This window comes from Macadamia integrifolia, chromosome 5 (assembly GCF_013358625.1).
Source record: "Macadamia integrifolia cultivar HAES 741 chromosome 5, SCU_Mint_v3, whole genome shotgun sequence".
NCBI classification, from domain to species: Eukaryota; Viridiplantae; Streptophyta; class Magnoliopsida; order Proteales; family Proteaceae; genus Macadamia; species Macadamia integrifolia.
Window position 1 is genome coordinate 43,127,959 of NC_056561.1, and position 7,628 is coordinate 43,135,586.

At 36.9% G+C, this 7,628-nt stretch overlaps 1 non-coding gene across 1 annotated transcript; it reads right to left on the reverse strand.

Annotated features, from left to right (window-relative positions):
* Nucleotides 1–4,814: 4,814 nt before the first annotated feature.
* LOC122080461 lies at nucleotides 4,815–4,921 on the reverse strand. Its single transcript, XR_006140755.1, has one exon. It is a non-coding gene; the product is annotated as a small nucleolar RNA R71 (small nucleolar RNA).
* Between the last annotated feature and the right edge of the window lie 2,707 nt (nucleotides 4,922–7,628).

Consider the following 7,628-nt stretch of genomic DNA (forward strand, 5'->3'; position numbering starts at 1 on the left):
AAGGGCAAAATATATTAAGAATGACTAGGAAAATATCTGCCTCTTACTACCCTACTCTCAACGGGTACTTCGTAAGGGAAGGAGAAGATTTTTTCTTTTGTGAAAATGTTGAACTATGGTTTGATGAAACCGCCACAAAGATGGAACCCATATTTGAAGTATTCTTTCAAGATGAGTTTGATTGGGAAACTCATGAGGTAGAGCAACAGCAAATGTTAGTCAAGGAAAGTGATTAAGACAGTTGCATCACTGCGATAGCAGAAATTGCACTAATTGAGAATGGGTTCCTCTAATAACCATAAAACATTGATCCGGTCAAAGGAGGCACCAAGTTCTCGCGTCCTCCTGAAAAGAGAATAGGAAAAGAAGATAAAGCTCACCTGGAGTTTAAACTCCCCACCGATTTGAAAAGCTACATTTGCTCCCTTCTACAAGAACCAAGCCTCGTCCGTTTAGAGGAAGAAGTGTATATGAAAAGCAAAAAAGAGAAAAAAGAATGATGGTTTGCATGTATTGTGCTCGAATCAACTGCAACGAGAAGGTCCGTGAAGGTGGTCAAAGATGTGACCAAGGCAACAGGATGGCATCCCTCAATAGGATGGAAAAGATGGACTTTATAGAAAGAGAATTGAGCAGTCTCCACCAATCTTCACCCCTTAGAAAGTTTGGCTTCCTAGAACACGAGGTTGATCAGCTGGTATTTGTGAAGAAGCAGGCACCTATCCAGGAGAACCATTGCACCATTGAAGAAATAGCAGCAACTTTCTCAACAAAAGAAGGAGGCCCATTGCCACATCTCCTCATCCATCGAGCCATCGAACCGCTCTTGAACTGGATTAGCATTGGGGAGTTTACTCACACTATTGAGTCAATCAAATTGGATACCACTGATGAAAGTATCAAAACAGCCATCGAGTCTGTAGTCGAGTCAGTTGTTGAATCTTCTGTTTATGATTTCATATTGGCCTCCCCTCTTGAGGAAAGCCCAGATTCTGTGTATGTCGAGTCTGTTACTCCTTTCATGAATGAAATTTTGATTCCGAGTATGACTTGCCTCCTTTTTCTAATGATGATCTTAATAAATATCAAGAATTAATAAAATAGTACAAACTAAAGAAAGCCCAACCTATCAGTGATGATACTTGGGTTATTAATCTAGGAACTGACCAATGCCTTCAAAAGGTAAAAATTGGTACCACCCTAGAAAATGAAGAAGCAGAACAGATGATTAGTCTTCTAAAGGAATTCATCGAGGTATTTTCTTGGTCATATAAGGATATGCCTGGTATAAACCTTGATATCATGCAATATTGATTGCCGACCTACCTTAGGGCAAAATCGGTAAAGCAGAAACTCTGAAGGATGTGGCCAGAATAGAGTGAGAGGATCAGAGAAGAAGTTGTGAAGCAGTGGAATGCAGGGTTTTTACAAGTGGTGAAGTACCCCCAATGGTTGGCTAACATAGTACCAGTGCCAAAGAAAGATAGCAAGGTACGGATGTGCCTAGACTTGTGGGATCTGAACAAGGTAAGCCCTAAAGATGACTTCCCATTACCTCACATTGATGTATTGGTTGATAACACAATGGGGCATGCCTTGTTATCATTTATGGATGGATTCTCAAGATACAACTAAGTGAGCATGCACCCAAAGGATCGTGAAAAGACAACCTTCACCACTCCATGGGGAATCAATTGTTATAAGGTGATGCCTTTTGAGCTAAAGAACACCGAGGCAACTTATCAAAGAGCATTTATAGCCATACTACATGACATGATGAACAAAGATGTGGAAGTCTATGTGGATGACATGATAGTAAAGTCAAAAGATCGATAGGGATATATTCCTGCATTAAGGTGATTCTTTGAAAGGATCAAGAAGTATTAGCTGAAGTTGAACCATCAGAAGTGTGTATTTGGGGCAACAGCAGGAAAATTGTTAGGGTTCTTGGTGAGTGAAAGAGGCATTGAAGTCGACCCTATCAAGATCAAGGCAATTCAGGAGATGCCCATACCTCGGACTGAGAAGTGATAAGCACATTTATGTGTGAAATCTAGGGTTGTAAAACATGCAATTTACATATTTAGAATGGAGCTACCTTGGGTTTTACTCTCTTTTTGCAGGTTTTATATTTTCAAGGCCTTAAGGACTATCGGGCGCTATATCTCCAATTTTACATGTAAAGAGGTCCTATTTCTTTTTATGGTTGCGAAGAGGATGAAATTCTGAGTAAGATGGATGTGTTCAATTAAAAGTACACATTCGTTTAGTCAACCGTACAAGTGATTATTCTTTTTCGGCCAGAAAAAAGAATAATGGATCAGAATTGAACTGAGATACAGAACCAGCCCGTCTACAGTTGTCCCAGGGGTATAAGGAATATTCTGAATGCCAACAAGGATCGATGGACTACATCCTTAAGTGATCGAATATTCATTTTTTATAACAACAACTACCTAGTGTAGTTGGTGAGTTGTGGTGTGCAAAATCCCTTGCTTATTAGGAGGTCTAAGTTCGAACCTTTTAGCTGCCATTTTGTTGAGGTTTTTTTTAGAAGATTTGCTCTCTCCTACTTATCACTTAAAGGAGATCAGCCAATATGGTTGTACGCAAGTTTGAAGAAGAGAGAGAAAAAATAAGAAAGAAGAAAAATAAAGACAAGGATATGGATGCAATTTCTTATTAAAATAGAATATTATCCAAATCCAAGCAAGAAAAATTGGCCAAGGTGGGTTTCTTGTACAAGAAGAGAGAGAAAAATAGAAAAAAGGAGAAAAAATAGGAAAAAAATGCAAGAAAATTTGTGGGAGATTCTCTCTCCACACATTTTCTCTCTTCTCTCTCCTCCACCTCATTAACAAGATAAAAAAAAAATCTTATTTTTTTAGAAGCTAAAATCATTAGCTTCCCTCCCCCATTCTCTATATAATAGAATTAACACAAGGGGAGGAGGCACTTCATTCTTCTTTTAGGGTTTTTTTTTTTTTAGTTGCTCTATCTCTTTCTCTAATTTTCTTTCTCTAGCTTTAGTTCTAGGTTTATGCTTTAAACAAGTTTGTAAGTTTTTTTTATTCAATTAATGCAAGAACTTTTGTTTTTTATTCAGTCTTTTATTTTTATTATTTAAGCAATTGAAGTTGTAATTTTTAAGTTCTAGTTCTCGGTGACAAGAACAAGCTATGGAGCATTTATTTCAAGTTCAATTTTTTCTTTAGATTTGTTTTCTCTTATACAAGAAATTTCAGATTTGGTTTATTTTAGATCTGGGTTTTAGTACTGGTAGTATCTCAAATCGATCAAGTTTTCAGATCAAGGGTTGAAGTTCAAGTAAGTAGAATCCTTTAGTAATCTTCTCACCCCCTCTCATTCTCTCTCCTAACTACCCTTTCTTTCTTAATTTAGGATTTTAATTCCAGTCATTACATTATTACTTTTCCTTTCCCCCAAGGTTTATGGCTAGCGTATGTGTTGGCTTTGCCCCTCCTAGCCATAGAACCATCATTTTATTGGTTTTTATTTTAATTGGCTCCCTTTCCCTAAAGCCAAGTAGAGTAACCCTTGTAAGAATGATTCTCTGGTCAAGTAGGGAAGCTCATATTATGATGCACCTCTCGGGCTAAGTAGAGAAACCTACTTGTGAGTCTCTCTCTAGCTTTATCCCATTTCTTTTACTTTATTTTTATTTCAATATTTTTTTTCCTTCATTGTTTTTTAATTAAGTGAGGTGTTTATTTTTGGTTATTTATTTATTTAATTCTAATTACATGGCTTGCGTATTTAAATTCTTAGATGACGAATGGTTAGAACATTATTTTAGATACATATGTTTAGGATGGTAGTTAGAATTAGATCACAATTATTAATCGGTTCACTTTCGTATCATTAAAAGAAGCAAAGAAATAAAGTGGTTGCTCTCCGTGTGTGCAACCCATAGCTACATTGATCTGTACACTTGTAGTTAAATTTTAAAATCTCAAACAAGTTTTTGGCACCGTTGCCGGGGAGACAGTTCCATGTTATTTTTTGCTTTCTTTCGGTATATCAGAGTGCTTTGTTTACATTATTTTTTTTCCCTTTTCTTTTATTAAATTCCTGAGATGAACAACTTGCAATAATAGTTGTATCGATGGAGGTTGCCAAGCCTCACAGTATGATAAAGATAGGTTTTCACCTTGTAACAGTACCTCAGGAATTGACCTGAGCAATCCCTACCGGTAAGCTCCCAAAAGGCCAAAAACATAAAAAAAATAAAAAAGTAATTAAAAAAATGTTGTTCTTTCCATTCTTTTGTGCTTGTCTTACTCTAGTTGTGGGTAGTTTTCTATTGCATGAGTGTTAAGTGGGTACATAATACTAATAATCGGTTAGAAATAAGAGATCCAACAAGTAGTGACCCTATACGTTTGTTCTCTTTAAAACCCTTCAATATGGCAGACCAATAACAAAACCCTCCACCTAAATCTCTAAAAGATAGGTTCTACCCTGCTAGAGCAGCCCAACCTTCCTGCATAGTTCTACCACAAGACCAAGGCAACAATTTTGAGCTCAAATCTTAGTACATCAGTATGTTGCCCCACTTTCATGGGCTGACCTCTGAGGATGCATACCTATTTCTAATGGAATTTGAAGAGGTATGTATTCTAATTAAGATCCAACAACTTTCTGATGATGCTATCAAGCTTAGGTTCACCACGTTTGTATTGAAAGATCAAGCGAAGAAGTGGTTGTATGGGTTACCCACAAATTCCATAACCTCATGGGAACAGTTTACGGTTGTCTTCCTTAAGAAGTTTTTCCCAACACACAAGACCAATAAACTTAGAAGTGATATCCTTCAGTTTAGGTAAAAGCCTAGTGAGTAATTTTCCAAACTTATGGAGAGATTCAAGGATCTACTCTAAGAATGCCCTCACTATGGCCTAGACTTATGGTATTTATATCAAATAATTTATGAGGGTATTGATTACCCAACTAAACAAATGATAGAGTCTATGTGCCCTAAGGGATTCACATCCTTTACAGATGAAGGAAAGGTATGAGAATTCTTACTTGACTTAGCTAACAAAACCTATGAGTGGGAATCAACCCGAGAGGGTGAAAGAACCATAGGAGGGAAAGAATATTTTTTGGATGGGATAGTAGCCAAGGAAGCCCATTTGGATAGCCTAATCAAGAGGATTGAGGCTATTATTCTTAGAGAGCCATCATCAGTCAATTTGGTTTAGATTTGTGTTTGGTGCCAGTCCCCTGGACATGTCATAAAAGAATGCCCCAACACCTCTAGGGGAACTTCTATATAGTAACACCTATAATCCAGGATGGAGAAATCACCTAAATTTCTCTTAGAATTAGGGACTAAGCAGGGCCTTCCAATTTCCATAATTAAGGTCGACCTGTATCCCAAAGGCCTCCCTTTGCACAATAATATTTTTTCTAATATACTTTTTCTTGGTTAAATGTAGGACCTTAGGCTAGTTTTCCTAGGGCCCCTCTCCTATCATCTATCAGCAACCCCCTGGGTTTACCAACACTGGAGAGGCAAGTAGAATAAGTGACTTAGAAAAAAATATGGCCCTCCTCATGACAAGCCATCAAAATCTTACGAGAGAACTTAGCCAAGTTGTCTCAATTATGAGTGAGAGGGAGAAGAGAACTTTACTCAGTCAACCAGAGCCTAACCCTAGGCATCATCAGCTTGTTAGTTTACAAGCACCAACTAATGCATCACTGAATATAGTACAAAGTTAGACCCAACAAGGGCCCTCTAACTAATGTAATGTTGTTTATGCCCTTAGGAGTGGTAGAGAGTACCAACAGAGTGTTCCTAAATCTTCCCCATCTATTACTCCTGTTAACTTTCCTTCAGTTGAGGACACAAGTGTGCCTCTTGTTCCAGGTTTATCTGATGAACTAGAGATTCTTCTAAAATTAAAGATGATTTGGTTGAGTAAACCAATAATAATTCTTCTGAAAAAGGGTAAATCCCTAACAGTCCTTATGTTCCTCCTGTCCAATTTCCTAATCGCTTAGTAAACAAAAAGAAGACTGCTTCCATGGATAAAATTTTAGAAGTATTCAAAAAGGTAGAAGTGAATATCCCCCTTTTGAATGCAATATCCCAGATCCCTGCCTATACAAAGGTACTGAAAGATTTTTTTACTCACAAACGCATCACTAGTGTGCCCAAAAAGGTGTTCTTGGCAGGTAACATTAGTTCCATAGTTATTCAGCCTATAGTAACCAAGTATAAGGATCCAAGGAGCCCTACCATAGCTTGTGTCATAGGCAACACCTACATTAAGCATGCCTTACTTGATCTTGGAGCAAGTGTGAATCTTTTACCTTACCATGTGTACAAGTAACTAGGATTGGGAGAATTAAAAGCAATTGGAACTACTCTTTAGTTGGCAGATAGGTCTTTTAAGATTCCTAAAGGGATGGTTGATGATGTCTTACAAAAGGTGGGGGAATTTATTTTCCCTATTGATTTCATTGTGTTAGATACCAAGTCCTTCTCAACCATTGTATTAGATATCAAGTCCTTCTCAACCAAGGATGAGATCCCAATAATTCTAGGAAGACCATTCTTTTTTACTAGTAATACATTAATCAATTGTCGGAATGGTTTCCTAAGGTTATCTTTTGGCAGCCAAACTGTTGAGTTTAACATGTTTAGGATAGGTAAACAACCACATATGGAAGAAGAGATTAATATGTTTAAGGATTTTCTGGATTTTTTTGATGATTTAATTACCAACTTTCATATTAATTTTGATTCAAAATTCCAAGAGTGTACGGATGAGTTGGATGATAATAGTGAAAATTTATTTTTTGAAGTCTCAAACCCAAAGAAGAGTTAACACAGTGATGATGGAAGCCATTAAGAAAGAGATCAAATACTTGGATCATGGAATAATTTATCCTATTTCTGACAGCCAATGGATAAGCCCAGTTCACGTAGTGCCTAAGAAGTCTGGTGTGATTGTAGTTTCCACTACTTCCCACTGCCATTCATTGACTAGATGTTAGAGAGATTAGTTGGACATGAATACTATTATTTTCTTGATGGATATTCTGGCTATAACTAGATCCCAATTACATACCCATATGGAACATTTGCTTACAAGCGTATGCCCTTTGGGCTTTGCAATGCCCTTGCTACGTTCCAACGATGCATGATGAACATCTTCTCTGACATGGTCAAAAAATTCTTAGTATTATTTATGGATGACTTTTTAATTCATGGGAATTCCTATTCTGAATATCTTCATCATCTTTCTCTAGTTTTAAAAAGGTGCATATCTAAGAATTTGATTTTGAGTTGGGAGAAATGCCTTTTATGGTTAAATCTGGTATTATTTTAGGCCATGGTCAAATGATTAATAAGTCACTGTCATTTACTATGCTAGTAGGACCTTAAATGATGCACAAATCAATTATACAACCACTGAAAAAGATTTTTTAGCTGTTGTGTTTGCATTAGAAAAGTTTCGCTCTTACTTAGTTGGTTTACATGTGGTGGTATATACTGATCATTCTGCTCTTAGATACCTAGTTTAGAAGAAGGATGCCAAAGCCCATCTCATTAGATGGGTTTTACTTTTATAAGAGTTTGATTTAGAAATTAG